Source organism: Nerophis ophidion, linkage group LG06 (genome assembly GCF_033978795.1).
Source record: "Nerophis ophidion isolate RoL-2023_Sa linkage group LG06, RoL_Noph_v1.0, whole genome shotgun sequence".
NCBI lineage: Eukaryota > Metazoa > Chordata > Actinopteri > Syngnathiformes > Syngnathidae > Nerophis > Nerophis ophidion.
Genome location: NC_084616.1, coordinates 54,120,399 through 54,146,009, shown reverse-complemented (window position 1 = coordinate 54,146,009; position 25,611 = coordinate 54,120,399). Strand labels below are relative to the sequence as shown.

At 41.9% G+C, this 25,611-nt stretch overlaps 1 protein-coding gene across 1 annotated transcript in view; it reads right to left on the bottom strand.

Annotated features, from left to right (window-relative positions):
• Positions 1 to 21,161, bottom strand: part of tmcc1a (transmembrane and coiled-coil domain family 1a) — a 90,213-nt gene extending 69,052 nt beyond the window's left edge. Inside the window, exon 1 of the mRNA XM_061904271.1 lies at positions 21,034 to 21,161. The gene's annotated coding sequence lies outside the window, so the exon portion shown is untranslated. The remainder of the gene's footprint in view (positions 1 to 21,033) is intronic.
• Between the last annotated feature and the right edge of the window lie 4,450 nt (positions 21,162 to 25,611).

Below are 25,611 nucleotides of genomic sequence, written 5' to 3'. Positions count from 1 at the left end.
CTTTTTAAATGACTTAGAAATAAAACCCAGTGGGCAGCCTACATACAGTAAAAGATGGTCCTATGAACAAGATGATATTGATCTCTGTGGCTGATGGATAATCACAAGTGGAGAGAACAAAAATACTTTTTCCAAATTGCTGTTCATTACCGTTCAGAGCCAGTACTGTACATACAAAGTGAACTGGAGAAATACAATGATAAAGTGTTGTGCAAAAATCCATATGGAGCTAATATTATTTTAGTCCAGACGGCAAGCTGAACCGATATCACACAGGCCGCGACTAAATTAAGATGGAGTCAGCTTCTGATTGAACATTTACTGTCTCCACATATTAGTCTATTGGGGAAAATAGAACATAAGATTATTCAGAGGTCAAGACACACTTGTGACACCTTATACTGCTTCTGGCCTCAAAACCAGTGCAAAAACATTGAGAAGCAGGCAGCTTGTTGCTAGTAGTAACAACAGCTTTTATAAAGGAATTTCACCTTCATCTGGGGAGTGTGGGAGTCATTCATACAGGAAGTAATGCAGTTACAGCAACACAATGGCACGGATGGACTTCCTACTTTGGGAATTTTGATTTGAATAATAAATTCCGCTACTAATACAGAATGAGAGTCATCTAAATTAAAAAGCGTAACGACAATGTATAAAGAAAAATATTATTTCCTGTCTGAAGAACGAAGCCATGCCGTAACTACAAACCCCGTTTCCATATGAGTTGGGAAATTGTTAGATGTAAATATAAACAGAATACAATAATTTGCAAATTCTTTTCAACCCATATTAAGTTGAATATGCTACAAAGACAATATATTTGATGTTCAAACTGATAAACATTTTTTTTGGCAAATAATCATTTACTTTAGAATTTGATGCCAGCAAAAATAACAAATAAGTTGGGAAAGGTGGCAATAAATACTAATAAAGTTGAAGAATGCTCATCAAACACTAATTTGGAACATCCCACAGGTGTGCAGGCTAATTGGGAACAGGTGGGTGCCATGATTGGGTATAAAAACAGCTTCCCAAAAATTGCTCAGTCTTTCACAAGAAAGGATGGGGCGAGGTACACCCCTTTGTCCACAACTGCATGAGAAAATAGTCAAACAGTTTAAGAACAACGTTTCTCAAAGTGCAATTGCTAGAAATTTAGGGACTTCAACATCTACGGTCCATATTTGTCAGAGTTTGTTGGTGCCAAACCCCAAGATGCAGAGAAGGAGGCAGGCATTGCGTAAGAAAACATGATTTAATTAAACACTAAAACAAGAACAAACCAAAAGGGTACCAAAAAAATGTGCGCACAAGGCGGATAACAAACTTGTCTAAGGACAAAAACACTTACTGTGACACGACCGAACAATGGCATGAGCAGAGTGAACAGAAGTAGACAAAGCTACAAGCGACAACACAGGTAGTGGTGACATCGACACGACACGGCACAACAATAATCCAGCACTAACTGGAGGACAAAGGAAGTAAAAATAGGAGCAAGCTGATTGACACCAGGTGTGGCCAGGTGCCACTCAGTCGCAGCTGAGGGGAAACAGCGCCCAGGGAGAAAAAAAGAAAACAGACAAAATAAGAGCGCTGACAGGAGATAAAAACAGGAAACAAAGACACAGGCAGAGAAAAAACTAAGACATAGACCAAACTGTCAGGGACAAGCCTGACAATATTATCATCAAAAGGTTCCTAGAATCTGGAGAAGTCACTCCACGTAAGCGGCATGGCCGGAAACCAACTTTGAATGACCATGACCTTCGATCCCTCAGACGGCACTGTATCAAAAACTGACATCAATCTCTAAAGGATATCACCACATGGGCTCAGGAACATTTAAGAAAACCACTGTCACTAAATACAGTTCGTCACGACATCTGTAAGTGCAAGTTAAAGCTCTTTGCTATGCAAAGCGAAAGCCATTTATCAGCAACATCCAGAAACGCCGCCGGCTTCTCTGGGCCCGAGATCATCTAAGATGGACTGATGCAAAGTGGAAAATTGTTCTGTGGTCTGATGAGTCCACATTTCAAATTGTTTTTGGAACTATTCGACAAGGTGTCATCCGTACCAAAGGGGAAGCGTACCATCCAGACTGTTATCGACGCAAAGTTTAAAAGCCAGCATCTGTGATGGTATGGGGGTGCCTTAGTGCCCAAAGCATGGGTAACTTACACATCTGTAAAGGCACCATTAATGCTGAAAAGTACATACAGGTTTTGGAACAACATATGCTGCCATCCAAGCACAGTCTTTTTCATGGACGCCCCTGCTTATTTCAGCAACACAATGCCAGGCCACATTTAGCACGTGTTACAACAGCGTGGCTTTGTAAAAAAAAGAGTGTGGGTACTTTCCTGGCCCGCCTGCAGTCCAGACTGTCACAGTATGTTGGTGACGAACCCCAAGATGCAGAGAAGGCAGGCTTTGTCCAGGAAAACAAGATTTAATGTTCAAAATAAAAGGTAAAAAACACAAACCAGGAACTAGGTATAGCCAAAACTGAAAACAGGAATGAGCAAACAGAAAAACTGGAAACAGCTAATGGCTAACAAGAAAACTCGAAACAAAAGAGCTAGGAGAAAGCAAACTACAAATAGCTAACAGGAACAGCTTACCGTTACGACGACGGCGACAAGGACAAGTAGTAGAACGACAGGTAGCAGCTATAACGATATCGACAATGACAGGTAGTGGTGACATCGACACGACATGACACAACACAACACGACAATACTCCAACACCGAGTGGAGGACAAAGCAGGTTTAAATAGTATCTGGCTGATTGACACCAGGTATGGCCAGGTACCAATCAGTCACAGCTGAGGGGACACAGCACTCAGGGAGATAAACAGGAAACAAAACCAAAACAAGAGCACTGACAGGAAATACAACCAACACAGAGGAAAAACTAAAACACAACCAAACTGTCAGGGGCACGCCTGACAGTAGCCTCCCTTCCCATAACGGATACTAGACGTTCTAGAAACCCTCCCCAAAAAACAGTCCAAAGTCACAGGAAGGTGGACGGAGGACAAGGATGTGGGCCGCCAGGCGAAGTGTCCCCGCAACCAGCGTGGAAGAGTCAGGTAGCGACAGCGAGTTGAATGCCACCACAATTGGCGAAGCAGTTGCCCATGAAACAACCACATCCGTGGCCGACGAGAGGATGGTGGCGCCGTCTGTTGCTGGCCCACCGGAGATGATGGTGGCGCCGTCTGTTGCTGGCCCACCGAAAATGATGCTGGCCTCCCCTGCTGCTGGCCCACCGGAGATGATGGTGGCACCCCCTGCTCCTGCCCCACCGGAGAGGATAGTGACGCCCCCTGCTGATGGCCCACCAGAGAGGATGGTGGCGCCCCCTGCTGCTGGCCCACCAAGTGGATGGTGGTCCTGCTGCTGGCCCACCGAGTGGATGGTGGTGGCGACCCCTGGTGGCCCACCGGAGAGGATGGTGGTGGCGACCCCTGCTGGTCCACCGGAGAAGAGGGTGGTGGCAACCCTTGCTGGTCCACCAGGGAGGATGGTGGTGGCAACCCCTGCTGGTCCACCGGAGAGGATGGTGGTGGCGACCCCTGCTGGTCCACCGGAGAGGACGGTGGTGGCGACCCCTGCTGGTCCACCGGAGAGGATGGTGGTGGAGATCCCTGCTGGTCCGCCGGAGAGGATGGTGGTGGCGGCGTCTGCTGGACCCCCGGAGTGCTTAGTGGCGTATGCTGGCCCACCGGAGTGCTTGGTGGCGTCTGCTGGCCCACCGGAGTGCATGGTGGCGCCGTAGGTTGCAGGCCCACCGGAGATGATGGTGGAGTCTGCTGGCCCACCGGAGATGATGGCGCCGTCTGTTGCAGACCCACTGGGGTGGGAAGTAGCCGTGCCTCCCCAGCTGCACAGCTACTCATAGCCCCCCCCCCACCCCCCACCCCCTCAAGGAACGGATCCCAGACGTCACCAGATAGGCCCACAGACGAAAGGCATGGGTGGGAGAGGGTTTGAAATGAGGCCGAAGTTTTCTTTATTTCAGCAATCATCGCCAAAATTCTGTCAAGTCTCTCTGCCATTGAAATATCTGCGGAGTTTGAATTTGGTTGGAGTATTCTGTCACAGTATGTTGGTGACGAACCCCAAGATGCAGAGAAGGCAGGCTTTGTTCAGGAAAACATGATTTAATGTTCAAAATAAAAGGTAATAAACACAAACCAGGAACTTGGTATAGCCAAAACTGAAAACAGGAACCAGCCAACAAAAAAACTGGAAACAGTTAATGGCTAACAAGAAAACACGAAACAAAAGAGCTAGGAGAAAGCAAACTACAAATAGCTAACAGGAACAGCTTACCGCTACGACGACAGCGACAAGGAAAAGTAGTAGCACGACAGGTAGTACAGTAGCTGGAACGATATCGACAATGACAGGTAGTGGTGACATCAACACGACACAACACGACAATACTCCAACACCAAGGGGAGGACAAAGCAGGTTGAAATAGGATCTGGCGGATTGACACCAGGTGTGGTCAGGTGCCAATCAGCCACAGCTGAGGGGACACAGCACTCAGGGAGACAAACAGGAAACGGAACCAAAACAAGAGCGCTGACAGGAAATACAACCAACACAGAGGAAAAACTAAAACATAACCAAACTGTCAGGGGCAAGCCTGACACAGACCTGTCTCCCGTCGCAAATGTGTGGCGCATTATGAAGTGTAAAATACGACAGCGGAGACCCCGGACTGTTGAACAACCAAAGCTCTACATAAAACAAGAATGAAAAAGTATTCCACTTTCAAAGCTTCAACAATTAGTTTCCTCAGTTCCCAAACTTTTATTGAGTGTTGTTAAAAGAAAAGGTGATGTAACACAGTGGTGAACATGCCCTTTCCCAAATACTTTTGCACGTGTTGCAGCCATGAAATTCTAAGTTAATTAATCCATCCATCCATTTTCTACCGCTTATTCCCTTTTTTTCGGGGTTGCGGGGGGCGCTGGCGCCTATCTCAGCTACAATCGGGCAGAAGGCGGGGTACACCCTGGACAAGTCGCCAGTTAATTAATATTTGCAAAAAAATAAATAAAGTTTATGAGATTGAACATCAAATATCTTGTCTTTGGAGTGCATTCAATTGAATATGGGATGAAAAGGATTTGCAAATCATTGTATTCCATTTATATTTACATCCAACACTATTTCCCCAACTCATATGGAAACAGGGTTTGTATTATTTTTGTCCAGATGGCATGCTGAGCCGATATCACTCAGGCTGCGCCTAAATTAAGATGGAGTCAGCTTCTGATTCAACATTTACTGTCTCCACATATTATTCCATTGAGGAAAATGGAACATGAGATTCTTCAGAGGTCAAGACACAGTTGTGACACCTTATACTGCTTCTGTCCTCAAAACCAGTGCAAAAACATTGGGAAACAGGCAGCTTGTTGCTAGTAGTAACAACAGCTTTTATAAAGGAATTTCACCTTCATCTGGGGAGTGTGGGAGTCATTCATACAGGAAGCAATGGCACAGATGGACTTCCTACTTGGGGAATTTTAATTTGAATATTAAATTCCACAACTTATACAGAAAAATATGGTTTCCTGTTTGAAGAACGAAGCCATGGCCGTAAATACCATTGAGACACCATTACTTCATATCTGCTTGGTTTATGGCAGTTATGTTCATGCACGCTGTCACTGTTACCATGGTTTATTTTTTTGTAATCTTTATTTGAATAACTATGAAATATAAAAGAATACATAAAACACAAAACAAACATTACTTAAAGGGGAATTTTGCCTATCGCTCAAAACCCCTAAGAGAAACAAGAAGACAAAAGATTTTATGAATTCAAAAACCGTCAACAATACGTTCCGTAACCCGTATACTAACCAAGCTGTAGCGACATTATTACTATAAGAGCGAACACTAAGGAACTCTTCTTCTAGCGTAGTAACACATCGCCATGATATGGTATTAGCTGTAAAAGCTAGCTACGGAAAGAAATAAGCTAGCTTCTACGTCAGCACGAAACCCGTTTGGGTTTGTAACGCACAACACTGCGATACGACACAAAATTGTATAGACTGAATAAGATGAACAATCATATTACAGTATCTGTAAAGCATAAGCCAATATTTCATCTTTTGTTTGTACACAGGTGAGCTAGCCAGACAGCGTATGTACTGTAATTGTACTAACATGCATGGAGTGCTGCATGTTTCATGAACAGTATTAAATTGACTCACTCAATGGACAATTGTTCGTCTGGTCCTGATGGCCGGGGAAATTTCCTGTTGATTTTGGGTAAGCACTCCATTTATGTCTAAGTAGCTTGGCTCCGAGTTCCATATCTATAGCGTCACAATAGCTTTCACCTCACTCTCGCGGCTTCCGTCTGCTCTCACGTCTCACTCTTCCTTAGTGCTCATTTCTAAAAGCAGTACTCCATCCTCAGTATATTTAGCTTCAAACAGATAAGGCTGTGAATCCTCATTTGTCCAAAATTAGTCATCTTTGTTGTCTGTTACCAAGTCTGCCATGATTAGAAAACACGCTCTTGTTTGATTCGGGATGTAGAAACAAACATTTGTTGCCAGATGTCTAATGTGCACTGCTATGGAAACACAAATCATTGCGCGGAAGAAATCAGTCCGGGAAATGATTACGATTATTAAAACACGGTCAATATTGTACATATTACATATTGTTATGAACGTGTCTGTTACCACATTATACTGTATCTAGACTTGCACTGTGTATATAAAACCTTGTTGGAGGGTTTTAAAGTTGTTTTAGAGGGCTTTGAAGGCTAAAACAGTGACTCCTATTAGCTGAAACTTCCGAGCGTTTTTTTATCATCTTTAAAATTGTAAAAAAAAAAAAAAAAAAAATGTGTGTTCTTGTCTTTTATAATTATTGTGAACGACAGGCAAAAATTCCAAAAAAAAGTGCAGTTCGCCTTAATAATATAGTCTTTATTTTTGAAACCGTACAGATGCATACAGAAACCTGAATAATGTGTTCATTAGCCTTAAACGGTAAATAAATCAATCTTACTTTTACTACTTTATTTAGATCAATTCACAAAAATTTTCAATTTTAAAGTCTACTTTTTGATAGGCAGCAGATATAGATTTAAGTTACAGTAACAGCCATATTTAAAAAAAAAAAAAAAATCAACATTTTAAAAAATGAATTATGAAATGGGAGTCAATGGCGCCCCCGTGCATCATTCATTGCAATGACAGAAGTGTGAAAGTGGTTGAATAGTTCCTGATTTTTTTCAAAATCCACTCCTTGTTTACGTTTATATTTTCTTCCCTTTTACTCCTGGGCGAGCTATCTTTTATATGGAACATTATTAAAACATTAAAATATCACAGAATATGACGTCGCAGAAGCTCTATCGTAAAAAATTGCAAGTCCACGAAGTGGCGTAATTGTGTAGTGAAAGTGCAGCTGCTAATTGCTAAAGCTAAAAAATACAGTTCAGCTTAAACCCTAACTGACGTCACACGTCGCTTGGCAAAAGACACCATCTTTCAAAGGCACACACACGCACACGCTGCTCTCATAAACCTCTCTCCACTGCATACTGTATATGTCAATTTAAAAAAAAAAATTGAAGTAACACATTGAATGACTTTCCCTAGAAATTCATGAACTTTATTAAAGAGTAATTCCATTCAGAATCAAATTACTTTTTGTTAAGTTAAATACATTTTAAAAGTGATTGTCAGTACACTCGGAGTAAAATAAATGTGGTGTTGAGTTTAAACTTAACATTTTGCACGTTTTGTATAAAATACCGATATATATATCGTATATCGCGATGTGGCCTAAAAATACAGGGGTATCAGTGTTCGTCCATTTCGCCCAGACCTACACTGAACTCATGTCCTCTGTATTTTTTTAAGTGACAAAAGAAGATGATGTGACAGACTGCAAATATACTTTGTGTGCGCTGTACATCACCATGCGGTAGATCGTCCTCTCTGAATATACAATCTTTGGTCATGCACAGCTCGCTACAACTTCAAACAATGTAACGCAGTTAAGTCCACTTTTACTATAAACAATATCCGATCTGAAATGTGCTGTCAACATAACATTAACATTCAAGTATACTGACATCTCTAATGTTGGTGTGACCTGAATGAAACTGATGTGAACATTGTACACCCAAAGTATTCCTGGTTACGTCATGCTCAGGTTACTGATTAGACCAGTGGTCCTCAACCTTTTTTCAGTGATGTACCCCCTGTGAACATTTTTTCAATTAAAGTACCCCTAATAAAAGCAAAGCATTTTTGGTTGGAAAAAAGGGATAAAGAAGTAAAATACAGCACTTTGTCATCAGTTTCTTTATATTAAATTGTATAACAGTGCAAAACATTGTTCATTTGTAGTGGTCTTTCTTGAACTATTTGGAAAAAAAAGACAGAAAAATAACTAAAAACTTGTTGAAAAATAAACAAATGATTCAATTATAAATAAAGATTTCTACACATAGAAGTAATCATTAACTTAAAATGCCCTCTTTGCGGATTGTAATAGAGATCCATCTGGATGCATGAACTTAATTCTAAAAATTTCTTCACAAAAAAATAAATCTTTAACATCAATATTTATGGAACATGTCCATAAAAAAAAATCTAGCGGTCAACACTAAACATTGCATTGTTGCGTTTCTTTTCAGTTTATGAACTTACATACATATTTTGTTGAAGTGTTATTCAATAAATATATTTATAAAGGACTTTTGAATTGTTGCTATTTTTAGAATATTTTTAAAAAATCTCACGTACTCCTTGGCATACCTTCAAGTACCCCCAGGAGTACGCGTTCCCCCATTTGAGAACCACTGGATTAGACTATGAAGATATGTTTGTCTTTTTAACCTCCAGTGTGGCGTGCGTCACTATCACTTGAAAATCAAAGTAGAAGGTTTTGGGTTGAAGCCCATTTCAGAGATTAAATGTTGTGAAGTGTTCAAACTTATGTTTTAGTGATGTAAAATTGTTAAAATATGCTAAACTTCAGCTTCGTAATTAAAAAAGTGTTTTTTTCATGTTGCTCACATTAATAGTATTCATATGGTGCTGGGATAGCTGTCTATCTTTCAAATCTTCTCTTGGACCACCAATTTTTGACCTTAGTATTAGTCAAATTATGGTAACGAGCATGTATGAAGCTTCCTAAAGCTAAAAGAAAAACTTTGATGAGCTCCAACCCATTCTCTAGATCAGTGGTTCTCAACCGTTTTTCAGTGAGGTACCTCCTGTGAACATTTTTTTCATTCAAGTACCTCCTAATCAGAGCAAAGCATTTTTGGTTGAAAATAAGAGATAAAGTAGTTCATCTGTTTCTGATCTATTAAATTGTATAACAGTGCAAAATATTGCTCATTTGTAGTGGTCTTTCTTGAACTATTTGGAAAAAAAGATATAAAAATAACTAAAAACTTGAAGAAAAATAAACAAGTGATTCAATTATAAACAAAGAGTTCTACACATAGAAGTAATCATCAACTTTAAGTGCCCTCTTTGGGGATTGTAATAGAGATCCATCTGGATTCATGAACTTCATTCTAAACACTTCTTCACAAAAAAAGAAATCTTTAACATTAATATTTTTGGAACATGTCCACAAAAAAAATCTAGCTGTCAACACAGAATATTGCATTGTTGTATTTTTTTTCCACAGTTTATGAACTAACATTCATATTTCGTTTAAGTATCATTCAATAAATATATTTATAAAAGATTTTTGAATTGTTGCTATTTTTAGAATATTTTTAAAAAATCTCACGTACCCCCATTTGAGAACCACAGATCTAGAACATTACTGCATGGTGTCACCATACTAAAATAGGACAACGTAGGATTAATCTTTGGTCCATATCGGCCTCCTACAGGTTTAATGTTTCATCAGTGTCTTCAGTGACTACTATTAGATCAGTGGTAGTCAATTACTTTCTGTCAAGCCAACCCGGGGGACAGATTTCTTCATAGCTCCCCTTAAATGAAAAATTATTGTCCCAGATTTACAAAATAGTAGGGAAGTGAATGGGGGTGTGACTCAGGGGGCATGGTCAAAATGACATTGTCCTATAATTTGCATAATCTGTGTTGATGAATACATTTTCTTGAAGTAATTAGTAACAACTTGTTCTTATATCTTGGCCCTGCGATGAGTTGGCGACTTGTCCAGGGTGTACCCCGCCTTCTGCCCGATTGTAGCTGAGATAGGCACCAGCACCCCCCGCGACCCCAAAGGGAATAAGCGGTAGAAAATGGATGGGGATGGATTGTTCTTATATATCATAACGTTTTACTCTACTTTTCAATTGTGGTTTATGGTTGGACAGACAGACAGCTAGATAGACAAGCCTGTTGTGAGCATTGGGTTGCGGTGATCAAGCTTGTGTGAGATGTCTATACCGGTACTGTATTTGTATATTATTTCCCCCGCATGAGAGATGGAGAGAGTGCACAACACTATTTCTAAGGATAGAATCTGGTTTCATGACTTATGCCTCACCTCTGTGCTGCAGCTAGACAGATAGACAGATGAACCATATTGTCTGTTTCAACAGAGAGAAAACCTCCTTCTGGGAGAGTTTGGTTTTGTGTTTGGAAGTAAATAAATTGTACCAGAAAAGGTTCAATTAGTGATTTGTGAACCAGAATTCAAACGTGTTTGCGGGCATGAAAGGTCCTCAGTTTCCTCATCGGGTATTTAAAAGGCTGAACCTGCTCTAATAGCTGACCCTGCATTTTGAGTGGTTGGAAAAAAAATGGTGTTTTTCTACCTTGCCCGCAATTGCAAAACAAGTTTAAGTTGAAGTTTATTTCGAACATGCATACACTTACAACATAATACATGTTTCCTAATGTACAATGTTTTAACACAGACTGCACTTTTTTGAGATTTCTTAAACTTTCTGGAGATTTCTCCAAATCTTTTAGTGAATTTTTCTTTACCAAAAGGGGCTTGCAACAAATCTAGCATATTTTTCTGGTTTTATCAGTGACTGTCCTCATATTTAGAGATGCTTTACTTCTGTCACTCTAAGTACGTACACATCGCAGTCATGCTACATTCGCTCCAGATCGTGTACCTCTTTTGCTAACGACTCTTTCTTCGGTGGCCGAATTTTAAGTGCATCACTGTTTTTTTTTTCATTGATTGAAATTATTATTTTTACTAGTAGATTGCACAGTACAGTATATCCATCAATCCATCCATTTTCTACTGCTTATTCCCTTTTGGGGTCACGGGGGGCGCTGGTGCCTATCTCAGCTACAATCGGCCGGAAGGCTGTGTACAATCGGCCGGAAGGCTGCGTACACCCTGGACAAGTCCAGTACAGTATATATATTGCGTACAATTGACCACTAAATGGTAACACCCAAATAAGTTTTTCAATTTGTTTAAGTCGGGGTCCACGTAAATCAATTCATGGTATTGGTATATTGGGAGTGACTAGTGCGCAAATACATACATCTATCTATATATATATATATATATATATATATATATATACACATATATATATATATATATATAAATACACATATATATTGTATATATATATATATATATATATATATATATATATATATATATATATATATATATATATATATACATATATATATATATACATATATATATATATATACTTATCTGAGTATCCGAATCGAATTGTGACTATTCGACAACCCTCATGTAACATGTATTTGTATCTAATTCATTAACAAATGGTAAATGGTAAACAGGTTATAATTGTATAGCGCTTTTCTACCTTCAAGGTACTCAAAACGCTCTGACACCATTTCCACATTCACTCTTTCACACACACATTCACAAACTGATGGCGGAAGCTGCCATGCAAGGCCCTAACCACAACGTATCAGGAGCAATAGATGGCTGAACTATAGAACAAGTATCAAAGATTGTATGTTTTGGTCAGATGCAGTTTCAAAATGAAAGAACTGATAATGAAATCAAAAGAATAATTTATATTTCTAGGAAATCATATGAAAATATAGAAAAACTAATTACATAAAAATTGAATACTGAAACAATAAAAAGAATGCTAAATTGCTATGTGCGGTCCACTCTATAGTCTATATGGCTCCGCAATAAGGACCTTATCTAGACCCTTATCAAAGAAATTGGATGCATTTGAACTCTGGTTATACAGAAGAATGTTAAAAATGCCATGGACAGATTCTAAAAGACATACACACATGTTAGAATCAATGAATCGTAATAAACTGCTAAGAACCACAATTAAAACACAGAATCAAAAATATTTTGGCCATATAATCAGGAAAGACTGTATGCAGAAACCGCTATTAGAAGGAAAGACAGATGGAAAGAGAGGAAGAGTGAACCAAGAGCAACATGGAATACTAACAGCAAAGACTGAATCAAACTCAACCATAGTGAATAAGTCAGAAAGGCACAAGATCAAGAGAAACAGTGATCCATTGTATTCAACTTACAGACTGCAGGTGAAACATGACATAATGAAGTATGTTTTTTATTTCTTATTATTTCTGGCAGGTGTTGAGGCATCCTACTTTGTTCAGCGCTCCTTGAACGCACCTTAAAAACACCTCGGTCTCTATTCCTGTAAGTATAAAACGATTACTCTTTTCTAAGAGAGCACAGCTTGTACATGTATGTTCAATGCTCACAATTGTATAGCTAAGTTACTCAGACAGCAATGTTTGTATAAGTTTAAATTGATGTATGTTGTTTCTTAATGGGTAAAAACGTTAATGTCTCTTGTTTTTATGTCAGCATTTAAATTATCAAGCTGGCCCGGTCAGTCTGTGAGTTTATCAAAGTACAGTTATCACAGTTTTTCAATCCTTTTAATTTAAAGCGGTTATACTAACCGTCAGAAGTGTTACCGTGATTAACATTAATAACGTGTATTGTCACAAACTCTTGGTACTGTACACAGTTGAACCTTGAACTTAAATGCCTTCAAAAGTCAAACAATTAAAAATTCAACACAAAAACATCTGACAAAAATAATCCTTTGATTTACACAATACAACAGAAAAGACTGCAGAATAACACAAAACTGCGTTGAATGAGCATCTGAAAGATTAACTTCTTCGACTATGGTGAAGTTTCAAAAGCGGTGAGCAGTCATGCTTCCTTTTAGTTTTATTTATTTCAATTATACAGTGTTTTTTTCAGGTAAAAACTTGTGCTGGATTAAAAATTTTGCCTCTCACCTCTACAGTTGAAGGTTGTGGCCAAAAACCGATAAGTTGATCATTCAATTTAGACCTGCTTGTTCGAGCTCTTCTTTTTTTTTTTTTTTTATACTCAAACAGGAATATACAAACATCCCACTAGTCAGCATTACAGTGAACGCATACATTGTTTGGTAAGTGATTGTGTTATAATGTTGTAGTTTGTATTTCTGTTTAGCACTTAGCAAAAGTGCTACTTTGCTGGATCTGCTTATCACTTTGTTTCTAAAACTGGTAGCTCATCCTCCGTATATTCAGGTTAAAAAACATAAGATTTTGGAACATCCTTTGTGCCAAAATTGTTGGCTTTCATAAAGTCTGCCATGATTATTAGTTAGTACTTGTTATTTTGTTGAAGGAAATAACAAACGTAATGCGTCTGTGGAATTAACACGTCGCCGTATGCTTAAAATGACCAAAATATGTAAGTTAATATTACAAGTGTTAATCTTTGGGCACCTCACGATGCAGTTACAATTACGATTCAGGAACAACGATTCGATTAAAATTGATTATTGATGCATCTTTAGTATATGTATATCGATGCAGTTTTACATTTCTTTTCGTTTCACTGAATATGCGTTTATCACTTGCAACTTTAAAAAAAAAAACATTGCATTGGTAGTAAGAAACACTTTACTTAATTACTATCACTTATTAAATTAATGCTACTGTGTGCTCTATAATTAAGAAACTGGGCAGATCTCTCGGTGAGGTGGCTAGCTGCAGTCAACCAAATTTTAGAACATTCTGCATTACTTTATTAACAATAAATGAATTGATTATCAATTATTGACGTTTTTACTAATTGATTTAATAATCCATGTCCTAATTGCAGTGCATCTAAAAATCGATCATTTCCCCCACCTCCAGTAAATATTACATTATTAAGAATGTGCATGTTATTACATTACATATGTACTTACAGTATGTATATAACATGTGATAGAGGTTTTGGGAGGTTTTTAGAGTGTTTTATGTGGCGGAATAGAGGGAATCCCATTACCGTTAGTTGCGTTAGTAGTTAGTTGCAAGAGTTAGAATGCATAAAAAAATAAAGAAAAAATGTGTGGTTGTCTCACATAACAATTGTGAATGATAGACACAATTACAAAAATAAGTACTGTTCCCCTTCACCTTATAACAACAGTAATACATCCAAAATGCAACATAAAAATCAAATCCTCATGCCTTAAAAAAAGAGATCCTTGGTGATTAAAGTCACATCTACCATAGTTTGCACCTTTAGCAGTCCAGCCGCTTTGTGCACTAAAACTAAACTAAAATGTGTGACAGGCATGCCAAGCATTCAGCAAGTTCATCTTGTGATGTTATGCAGAATGAACACATCTTCATTGTATGTGATGCTAGAAATTGGGGGAGACAAACACATATATTCTATCGATACAATACTCACATAAACATGAATGCAAGTATGCAAACAAATGAGACCATTTATAATCAACCCAGAAGGGCAGACACAACATGAGTGCAGCGGGAAAAGGACAAGGAGGAGGAGGAGGATGAGAAGGAGGCGGAGGACAGCGTCATCATGGTGGTCTGACCATCAGAGTGAGACATGAATGGCTGCATTAGCAGTGCCCTGAAGCGCCAGTAAAGCTCTCACCCACTTAGCAGAGTACTCTGGACTGACACAGTTAGTTTTCAAGTCACACCAGATCATTGCAATATATATGTGTGCACAAGGTGCAGGTGCTGTACGTAAGAAAGCACTCACACAGGTTATATAAAACAGTCATGGATGGAAAGATGGAATCAGGGTGCTACACTATACACACCATCAATAACTACAGTATACATACAACCAGTTATGTTTGTGCCACTATATTCTCACTGTATACATTATAGAATATCCATCCATCCATCCATCATCTTCCGCTTATCCGAGGTCGGGTCGCGGGGGCAGCAGCCTAAGCAGGGAAGCCCAGACTTCCCTATCTCCAGCCACTTCGTCTAGCTCTTCCCGGGGGATCCCGAGGCGTTCCCAGGCCAGCCAGGAGACATAGTCTTCCCAACGTGTCCTGGGTCTTCCCCGTGGCCTCCTACCAGCTGGACGTGCCCTAAACACATCCCTAGGGAGGCGTTCGGGTGGCATCCTGACCAGATGCCCCAACCACTTCATCTGGCTCCTCTCGATGTGGAGGAGCAGCGGCTTTACGTTGAGCTCCTCCCGGATGGCAGAGCTTCTCACCCTATCTCTAAGGGAGAGCCCCGCCACCCGGCGGAGGAAACTCATTTCGGCCGCTTGTACCCGTGATCTTATCCTTTCGGTCATGACCCAAAGCTCATGACCATAGGTGAGGATGGGAACGTAGATCGACCGGTAAATTGAGAGCTTTGCCTTCCGGCTCAGCTCCTTCTTCACCACAACGGATCGATACAACGTCCGCATTACTGAAGACGCCGCACCGATCCGCCTGTCGATCTCACGATCCACTCTTCCCCCACTCGTGAACAAGACTCCTAGGTACTTGAACTCCTCCACTTGGGGCAGGGTCTCCTCCCCAACCCGGAGATGGCACTCCACCCTTTTCCGGGCGAGAACCATGGACTCGGACTTGGAGGTGCTGATTCTCATTCCGGTCGCTTCACACTCGGCTGCGAACCGATCCAGTGAGAGCTGAAGATCCCGGCCAGATGAAGCCATCAGGACCACATCATCTGCAAAAAGCAGAGACCTAATCCCGTGGCCACCAAACCGGAACCCCTCAACGCCTTGACTGCGCCTAGAAATTCTGTCCATAAAAGTTATGAACAGAATGGGTGACAAAGGACAGCCTTGGCGGAGTCCAACCCTCACTGGAAACGTGTCCGACTTACTGCCAGCAATGCGGACCAAGCTCTGACACTGATCATACAGGGAGCGGACTGCCACAATAAGACATTCCGATACCCCATACTCTCTGAGCACTCCCCACAGGACTTCCCGAGGGACACGGTCGAATGCCTTCTCCAAGTCTACAAAGCACATGTAGACTGGTTGGGCAAACTCCCATGCACCCTCAAGAACCCTGCCGAGAGTATAGAGCTGGTCCACAGTTCCACGACCAGGACGAAAACCACACTGTTCCTCCTGAATCCGAGGTTCGACTATCCGGCGAAGCCTCCTCTCCAGTACACCTGAATAAACCTTACGGGAAGGCTGAGGAGTGTGATCCCAGTGATCCCACGATAGTTGGAACACACCCTCCGGTCCCCCTTCTTAAAGAGAGGGACCACCACCCCGGTCTGCCAATCCAGAGGTACCGCCCCCGATGTCCACGCGATGCTGCAGAGTCTTGTCAACCAAGACAGCCCCACAGCATCCAGAGCCTTGAGGAACTCCGGGTGGATCTCATCCACCCCCGGGGCCTTGCTGCCGAGGAGCTTTTTAACTACCTCAGCGACCTCAGCCCCAGAAATAGGAGAGTCCACTACAGATTCCCCAGGCACCGCTTCCTCAAAGAAAGACGTGTTGGTGGGATTGAGGAGGTCTTCGAAGTATTCCCTCCACCAAACCACAACATCCGCAGTCGAAGTCAGCAGAACACCATCCGCACCATACACGGTGTTGATAGTGCACTGCTTCCCCTTCCTGAGGTGCCGTATGGTGGTCCAGAATCGCTTCGAAGCCGTCCGGAAGTCGTTTTCCATGGCTTCCCCGAACTCTTCCCATGTCCGAGTTTTTGCCTCCGCGACCGCCAAAGCTGCACACCGCTTGGCCCGTCGGTACCCGTCCACTGCCTCCGGAGTCCTATGAGCCAAAAGAACCCGATAGGACTCTTTCTTCAGCTTGACGGCATCCCTCACTGCTGGTGTCCACCAACGGGTTCTGGGATTACCGCCACGACAGGCACCAACAACCTTGCGGCCACAGCTCCAATCAGCCGCCTCGACAATAGAGGTTCGAAACATGGTCCACTCGGACTCAATGTCCCGCACCTCCCTCGTGACATTTTCAAAGTTTTCCGGAGGTGTGAATTGAAACTCTCTCTGACAGGAGACTCTGCCAGACGTTCCCAGCAGACCCTCACAATGCGCTTGGGCCTGCCAGGTCTGTCCGGCATCCTCCCCCACCATCGCAGCCAACTCACCACCAGGTGGTGATCGGTAGAAAGCTCCGCCCCTCTCTTCACCCGAGTGTCCAAAACATAAGGCCGCAAATCCGATGACACAACTACAAAATCGATCATGGAACTGCGGCCTAGGGTGTCCTGGTGCCAAGTGCACATATGGACACCCTTATGTTTGAACATGGTGTTTGTTATGGACAATCCGTGACGAGCACAAAAGTCCAATAACAAAACACCACTCGGGTTTAGATCCGGGCGACCATTCTTCCCAATCACGCCTCTCCAGGTTTCACTGTCGTTGCCAACATGAGCGTTGAAGTCTCCCAGTAGGACAAGGGAATCACCCGGAGGAGCACTTTCCAGTACCCCCTCGAGTGTACCCAAAAAGGGTGGGTATTCTGAACTGCTGTTTGGTGCGTAAGCACAAACAACAGTCAGGACCCGTCCCCCCACCCGAAGGCGAAGGGAAGCTACCCTCTCGTCCACTGGGTTGAACTCAAACGTGCAGGCTTTGAGCCGGGGGGCAACGAGAATTGCCACCCCAGCCCGTCGCCTCTCACTGCCGGCAACGCCAGAGTGGAAGAGGGTCCAGTCCCTCTCGAGAGAACTGGTTCCAGAGCCCTTGCTGTGCGTCGAGGTGAGTCCGACTATATCCAGCCGGAACTTCTCTACCTCGCGCACTAGCTCAGGCTCCTTCCCCCCCAGTGAGGTGACGTTCCACGTCCCAAGAGCTAGCTTCTGTAGCCGAGGATCAGACCGCCAAGTGCCCTGCCTTCGGCTTCCGCCCAGCTCACAATGCACCCGACCTCTATGGCCCCTCCTATGAGTGGTGAGCCCATTGGAGGGATGACCCACGTTGCCTCTTCGGGCTGTGCCCGGCCGGGCCCCATGGGAACAGGCCCGACCACCAGGCGCTCGCCATCGTGCCCCAACTCCGGGCCTGGCTCCAGAGCGGGGCCCCGGTGACCCACGTCCGGGCGAGGGAAATCTGGGTTCATTTTGTTGTAATTCCATAGAAGTCTTTGAGCTGCTCTTTGTCTGATCACTCACCTAGGACCTGTTTGTCTTGGGAGACCCTACCAGGGGGCATGAAAGCCCCCAGACAACATAGCTCCTAGGATCATTGGGACACGCAAACTCCTCTACCACGGTAAGGTAGCAGCTCAGAGAGGATATTATAGATTATAGATTATAGAATAATAAAAAATAAAAATCCTCTCTGCTAGGGCTGGGCGATATAACGATATACTCGATATATCGCAGGTTTGTCTCTGTGCGATATAGAAAATGACTATATCGTGATATTTGAGTATACGTTCTCACGCAGTTGCTTTTCGCTGCGGGCATTGAACTACTTGTCTCTCCTTCACACAGAGACTTAAAACAAGCGCACCTTCTTACATACGTCACGCATGCAACGTCACACGTCCTCCCCGCGCAGAGAGGTAGCGGCATGGGTAACATTAGCTGTGATGCTAACGGTGTGTTGCGAGTGGTGATACGAGAGAGAGAAGGTGTGAAGAGAAGGGGGGCGGTATAGCTCGGTTGGTAGAACGGCCGTGTCAGCAACCAGAGGGTTGCAGGTTCAATTCCCGCTTCTGCCATCCTAGTCACTGCCGTTGTGTCCTTGGGCAAGACACTTCACCCTTGCTCCTGATGGGTGCTAGTTAGCGCCTTGCACGGCAGCTACCTCCATCAGTGTGTGAATGTGTGTGTAAATGTGGAAATAGTGTCAAAGCGCTTTGAGTACCTTGAAGGTAGAAAAGCGCTATACAAGTACAACCCACAAGGTGTGTGTCTGGTAACAAATGAAGGAAGAATTAATTCCCAAGAAAAACAGCACGGCCTACTGAAACCCACTACTACCCACCACGCAGTCTGATAGTTTATATATCAATGATGAAATATTAACATAGCAACACATGCCAATACGGCCTTTTTAGCTTACTAAATTACAATTTTAAATTTCCCGGGAGTTTCGTCTTGAAAATGTTGTGTAATGATGACGTGTACGCAAGGCGTCACGGGTTTTAAGGAAATATGAGCGCTGCACACACACACAGCTAAAAGTTGTCTGCTTTAACGGCATAGTTACACAATATTTTGGAGATCTGTGTTGCTGAATCTTTTGCAATTTGTTCAATTAATATTGGAGAAGTCACAGTAGAAAGATGGAGGTGGGAAGCTTTAGCCTTAAGCCACACAAACACACGGTGATTCCTTGTTTAAAATTCCTGGAGGTAAAACTTTACTATGGATCAGAGCGCGGTCAAGCAAACATGGATCTCGATGGAATGTCAACCAGCAGGTTTCGGTGAGAAAATTGTGGTAAAAAGTTGCTTCTTACCGGAGAAAAGCTGAACTTGTGCCGTCTATAAAGCTGCCGTCGACTCCCCTGAGACACTGCGCGTCAATACACCCGTGGAGACACCCTTCCGAATGTCAGGTACTATTAAACTCACTAAAACACTAGCAACACAATAGAAAGATAAGGGATTTCCCAGAATTAACCTAGTAAATGTGTCTAAAAACATCGGAATCCGTCCCAATGCAATCGCGTTTTTTTCTAGTCTGTCGCTATCAATATCTTCAAACACGAATCTTTCATCCTCGCTCAAATTAATGGTGAAATTGTCGTTTTCTTGGTCCAAATTGCACTTTTTGTTGGAGGCTCCCATTAAAAACAATGTGAATATGTGAAGAGCCATCAAACGTGACGTCATCGTCAGCGACTTCCGGTAGAGGCAGGGCTTTTCTGTTAGCACCGAAAGTTGCGAACTTTATCGTCGATGTTCTCTACTAAATCCTTTCAGCAAAAATATGGCAATATCGCGAAATGATCAAGTATGACACATAGAATCGACCTGCTCTCCCTGTTTAAATAAGAAAATCTCATTTCAGTAGGCCTTTAATGTAGACACATAGAATCATCATACTGCTGTGATTATATGCATCAAGTGTTAATTCAAGCCTAAGGCAAAATATCGTGTATCGCGATAGATGGCCTAAAAATATCGAGATATTAAAAAAAGGCCATATCGCCCACCCCTACTACTCTCTGCATATATTTTGGGGAATTGGATTCATATGTGTAAGTCTTCCACAGCATGGTTTTTGAAGCTCAATAAACACAGCTGAGAGGTAATTTATAGAAACATGTGCTGAGACTTTATATCAAGTGGCAGCGTGCAGTAACGGTATCTCTTATGACTTTGGCTAACTGGACATACATGCTAACTAATGTTCCGCCATAGTTTGCAGTGTAAGCGAGGATATGGCAAATGTTTGAAGGGTATGCCTAACTGTGGGAAGTAAACATCTCATGCATGACACATCAATGGGGTTTAAGTCTGCACGAGATGAGACGATTCATTGCAACTAATACGAAAGCACACATCCAAACTAATGGCAGATAGTAAAAAAAAAAAAACACAGATGTAAGCCTAGTTATAATCCATAGTTGTAAATAGCAACATATACGCCGATTAACGTGACCCCGGGACCTGTCTGAGGGAAGCAGGGTTGAGTATTAACGCGCTCAGGTTGACAGTCCCGTTAGTGTGTTGAAGCCCACAGCAGCGAACACGAGAACATATCAACAGCAGGGATTTATATTGGTGTTTCTTCTAACATCACAAGCACACATTTAAAAACTTAATATTCACACTTACATGGGTGGTAAAAAAAATAAAAAAATAAGTGCTGGAGGTGACGTTCAGCGAGGAGTACCTCTCTGCCATACAGTGAGTCCACTAGTAGCTCTACCCGCCCACTGTGCTCTGACGTCAGCACGTACGACGTAACAGAGATCGAAAATAGCTTGGGGGTCTCACTTCGCGGCGAAAATGATGCCACCTTTATTGTGAAGGCTCAAAATGCATTTGATTTGCTTTGATTGATTGATTGATTGAAACTTGTATTAGTAGATTGCACAGTACAGTGCATATTCCGTACAATTGACCAATAAATGGTAACACCCGAATAAGTTTTTCAACTTGTTTAGGTCGGGGTCCACGTTAATCAAATAATGCTTCACTCTGTGGAACTTTACCCTCACCCATCAGGATATTGTGTGCATTCTATTTCAAACAATGTGCATTTACTGATTACAAAACAAATTAACAATGTCATTTAAAAACGTCGACTCCAGCTTCTATTTAGCAATGTTGAAGTATAAGGGGAAAAAACATTTTAACCTACAGCAATCAATGTCTCATAAACTTCATTTGACTACAGCAGTGTTTTTCAACCCTTTTTGAGCCAAGGCACATTTTTTTGCGTTGGAAAAATGCGGAGGCACACCACCAGCAGAAATCACTAAAAAACGAAACGACAGTAAAAAGTCGTTGTGGTAATAGTTGGTTATGACTTTAAAGCATAACTATCACTGTTGCTCTTGTCTTAAAGTAGGTGTACTGTCACCACCTGTCACTTCACACCCTGACTTATTCGGACTTTTTTGCTGTTTTCCTGTGTGTAGTGTTTGTTCTTGTCTTGCGCTCCTATTTTTTGGGGGGTATTTTCCTGTAGCAGTTTCATGTCTTCCTCTGAGCGATATTTCCCGCATCTACATTGTTTTAGCGATCCAGAATATTTCAGTTGTTTTTACCCTGTGATGAGGTGGCGACTTGTCCAGGGTGTACCCCGCCTTCTGCCCGATTGTAGCTTAAATAGGCTCCAGCGCCCCCCGTGACCCCGAAGGGAATAACCGGTAGACAATGGATGGATTATCCTTCTTTGTGGGAACATTGTTGATTGTCATGTACAGATGTACTTTTTGGACGTCGTCTTTGCTCCGCAGTAAGTCTTTGCTGTCGTCCAGCATTCTGGTATTACTTTGTTGTTGAGTTTTGGTTTTGTTCCGCATAGCCTTCCCTAAGCTTTAATCTATTTTGTTAGGGGCACTCACCTTTTGTTTATTGTTTGGTTTAAGCATTAAATACCTTTTTTACCTGCACACTGCCTCCTGCTGTTTCCAACATCTACAAAGCAATTAGCTACCGGCTGCCACCTACTGATATGGGAGAGTATTACACGGTTACTCTAGACCAGTGGTTCTTAACCTTTTTTCAGGGATGTACCCCCTGTGAATTTTTTTTTTAATTCAAGTACCCCCTAATCAGAGCAAAGCATTTTTGGTTGAAAAAAGGAGATAAAGAAGTAAAATACAACACTAAGTCATCAGTTTCTGATTTATTAAATTGTATAACAGTGCAAAATATTGCTCATTTGTAGTGGTCTTTCTTGAACTATTTGGAAAAAAAAGATATGAAAATAACAAAAAAATTGTTGAAAATAAACAAGTGATTCAATTATGAATACATATTTCTACACATAGAAATAATCATCAACTTAAAGGGCCCTCTTTGGGGATTGTAATAGAGATCCATCTGGATTCATGAACTTAATTTCTAAACATTTCTTCACAAAAAAAGAAATCTTTAACATCAATACTTATGGAACATGTCCACACAAAATCTAGCTGTCAACACTGAATATTGCATTGTTGCATTTCTTTTCACAGTTTATGAACTTACATTCATATTTTGTTGAAGTATTATTCAATAAATGTATTTCTAAAGGATTTTTGAATTGTTGCTATTTTTAGAATTATTTTTTTTTTAATCTCAAGTACCCCTAGGGGTACGCGTACCCCCATTTGAGAACCACTGCTCTACACAACACAGACACTCAACAACAACAAATCATTTGCAGACTACAATTACTGCTTTGCAAAAAATATTTTTTTACCCCAAATAGGTGAAATTAGATAATCTCCCACGGCACACCAGATCGTACCTCACGTGCCGCGGCACAGTGGTTGAAAAACACTGGACTACATTGAATAAGCAGCAATATGCAGCAACAGTTATTGGCTAAGGACCGCATTTTATGTTCTTTGACCACTAGATGGAAGTATTGTTTCAGAACTTCTTGCCCGTCTACTGCTTTTCACTTGGCTCGTTTTAGCTTAATAAAGAAGACCCAGGACAGTCCAGTGGTTAAGACTTCTCACTTGGAATTAAGCGCACTGGGTTCAAATCCAGCTCTAATTGATTGGGCTTCACGGTGGCAGAGGGGTTAGTGCGTCTGCCTCACAATACGAAGGTCCTGCAGTCCTGGGTTCAAATCCAGGCTCGGGATCTTTCTGTGTCGAGTTTGCATGTTCTCCCCGTGAATGCGTGGGTTCCCTCCGGGTACTCCGGCTTCCTCCCACTTCCAAAGACATGCACCTGGGGATAGGTTGATTGGCAACACTAAATTGGCCCTAGTGTGTGAATGTGAGTGTGAATGTTGTCTGTCTATCTGTGTTGGCCCTGCGATGAGGTGGCGACTTGTCCAGGGTGTACCCCGCCTTCCGCCCTATTGTAGCTGAGATAGGCGCCAGCACCCCCCGTGACCCCGAAAGGGAATAAGCGGTAGAAAATGGATGGATGGATGGAGCTTAATAAAGCAGGGAACTACCACTTGCATCATCACTCTGAGAGCTCCATCGACTTGTTTTTTTTGTCATTATTACTGGCAACAATTGAATCATATTTTATTTACAAAGCAAATCTCCTCTCAAACAATGTGGTCATTGTCTTCATTGAATTATGGGGTATATTTAAGACTCTCTTACTGAAATGAACTGTTGTTAAAAAAAAAATCTGAGAGTTGAAACACATAACTCGGGCTTAGAAAGATGTTTTGAGGCCATTATGGTGATTGCACTGTTTATTTTCCCGATAGATGGCTTATACAGTGCATCTGCAAAGTATTCACATGAGTTATGGGTTATACTTGTATAGCGCTTTTCTGCCTTTTAGGTTCTCAATGCGCTTTGACTCTATTTCCAAATTCACCCATTCACACACACATTTACACACTGATGGCGGGAGCTGCCAAGGCCCTAACCACAACCCTTCAGGAGCAAGGGTAAAGTGTCTTGCTCAAGGACACAACAGACGTGATGAAGTTGGTAGAAGGTGGGGATCGAACCAGGAACCCTCAGGAGGCTGGTACGGCCACTCTCCCAACCACGCCACGCTGTGCTTCACAGTGCTTCACTTTTTGCGCATTTTGTTATGTTACAGGCTTATTCCAAAATGGAGTACGTATATGTTTGTCCTCAAAATTCTACACACAATACCCCATTAAGGCAAGGCTGGAATGTGTTTTTTTTTTGCAAATGTATTAGTAATAAAAAACTAAAAAATGACAGAGTCGGGACCCAGGATGGACCGCTCGCCTGTGTATCGGCTGGGGACATCTCTGCGCTGCTGATCCGCCTCCGCTTGGGATGGTTTCCTGCTGGCTCCGCTGTGAACGGGACTCTCGCTGCTGTGTTGGATCCGCTTTGGACTGGACTCTCGCGGCTGTGTTGGATCCACTATGGATTCAACTTTACAGTATCATGTTAGACCCGCTCGACATCCATTGCTTTCGGTCCCCTAGTGGGGGAGGGGGGGTTGCTCACATATGTGGTCCTCTCCAAGGTTCTCATAGTCATCATTGTCACCGACGTCCCACTGGGTGTGAGTTTTCCTTGCCCTTATGTGGGCCTACCGAGGATGTCGTAGTGGTTTGTGTTGTGGTTTGTGCAGCCCTTTGAGACACTAGTGATTTAGGGCTATATAAGTAAACATTGATTGATTGATGTACTTAAGTATTCACATCCTTTGCTTTGAAGCTCAAAAGTGAGCTTAGGGGCATTTGCTTTCAACTGATCATCCTTGGGATGTTTCTAAAGCTTAATTGGAGTCCACCTGTGGTAAATTCAAATAACTATAATAATAATAATCATAACAGTGTAAACACTTAGTGATTGTTAGAAACATTCATTCTTGTACATATTGAAAATCCTGTCTCCGTATCGTTTTTTTGAACAAAATTAACGTTGGACATTCTTTTAATTCCACATTCAAATTGTTCCATTGTATAACCCCACATATTTAAACAAAAATACTTATTTGTGTTGTGTGTACATTCAGCATTTTAAGATTGAAATTATCCCTTAAATTATAACTCCCATCCTTTTCAGTGAAAAAAACCTTTGCACATTTCCAGGCAGAGAGTAGTTTTTTTTTTTTTTGCTTTATTGGTAATTTGTACTGTTTGTAGTTCCAAAAGATCTTTTAATTTCAATAGTTTTGAATGAAAGAACAATGTATATGTGTGATCCCTATATGCTGCCGTTTGAATGACCCTGATTACTTTCTTCAGCAGGGTGATGAGTGGATATATTGTGCTCATGGAATGATTCTCCT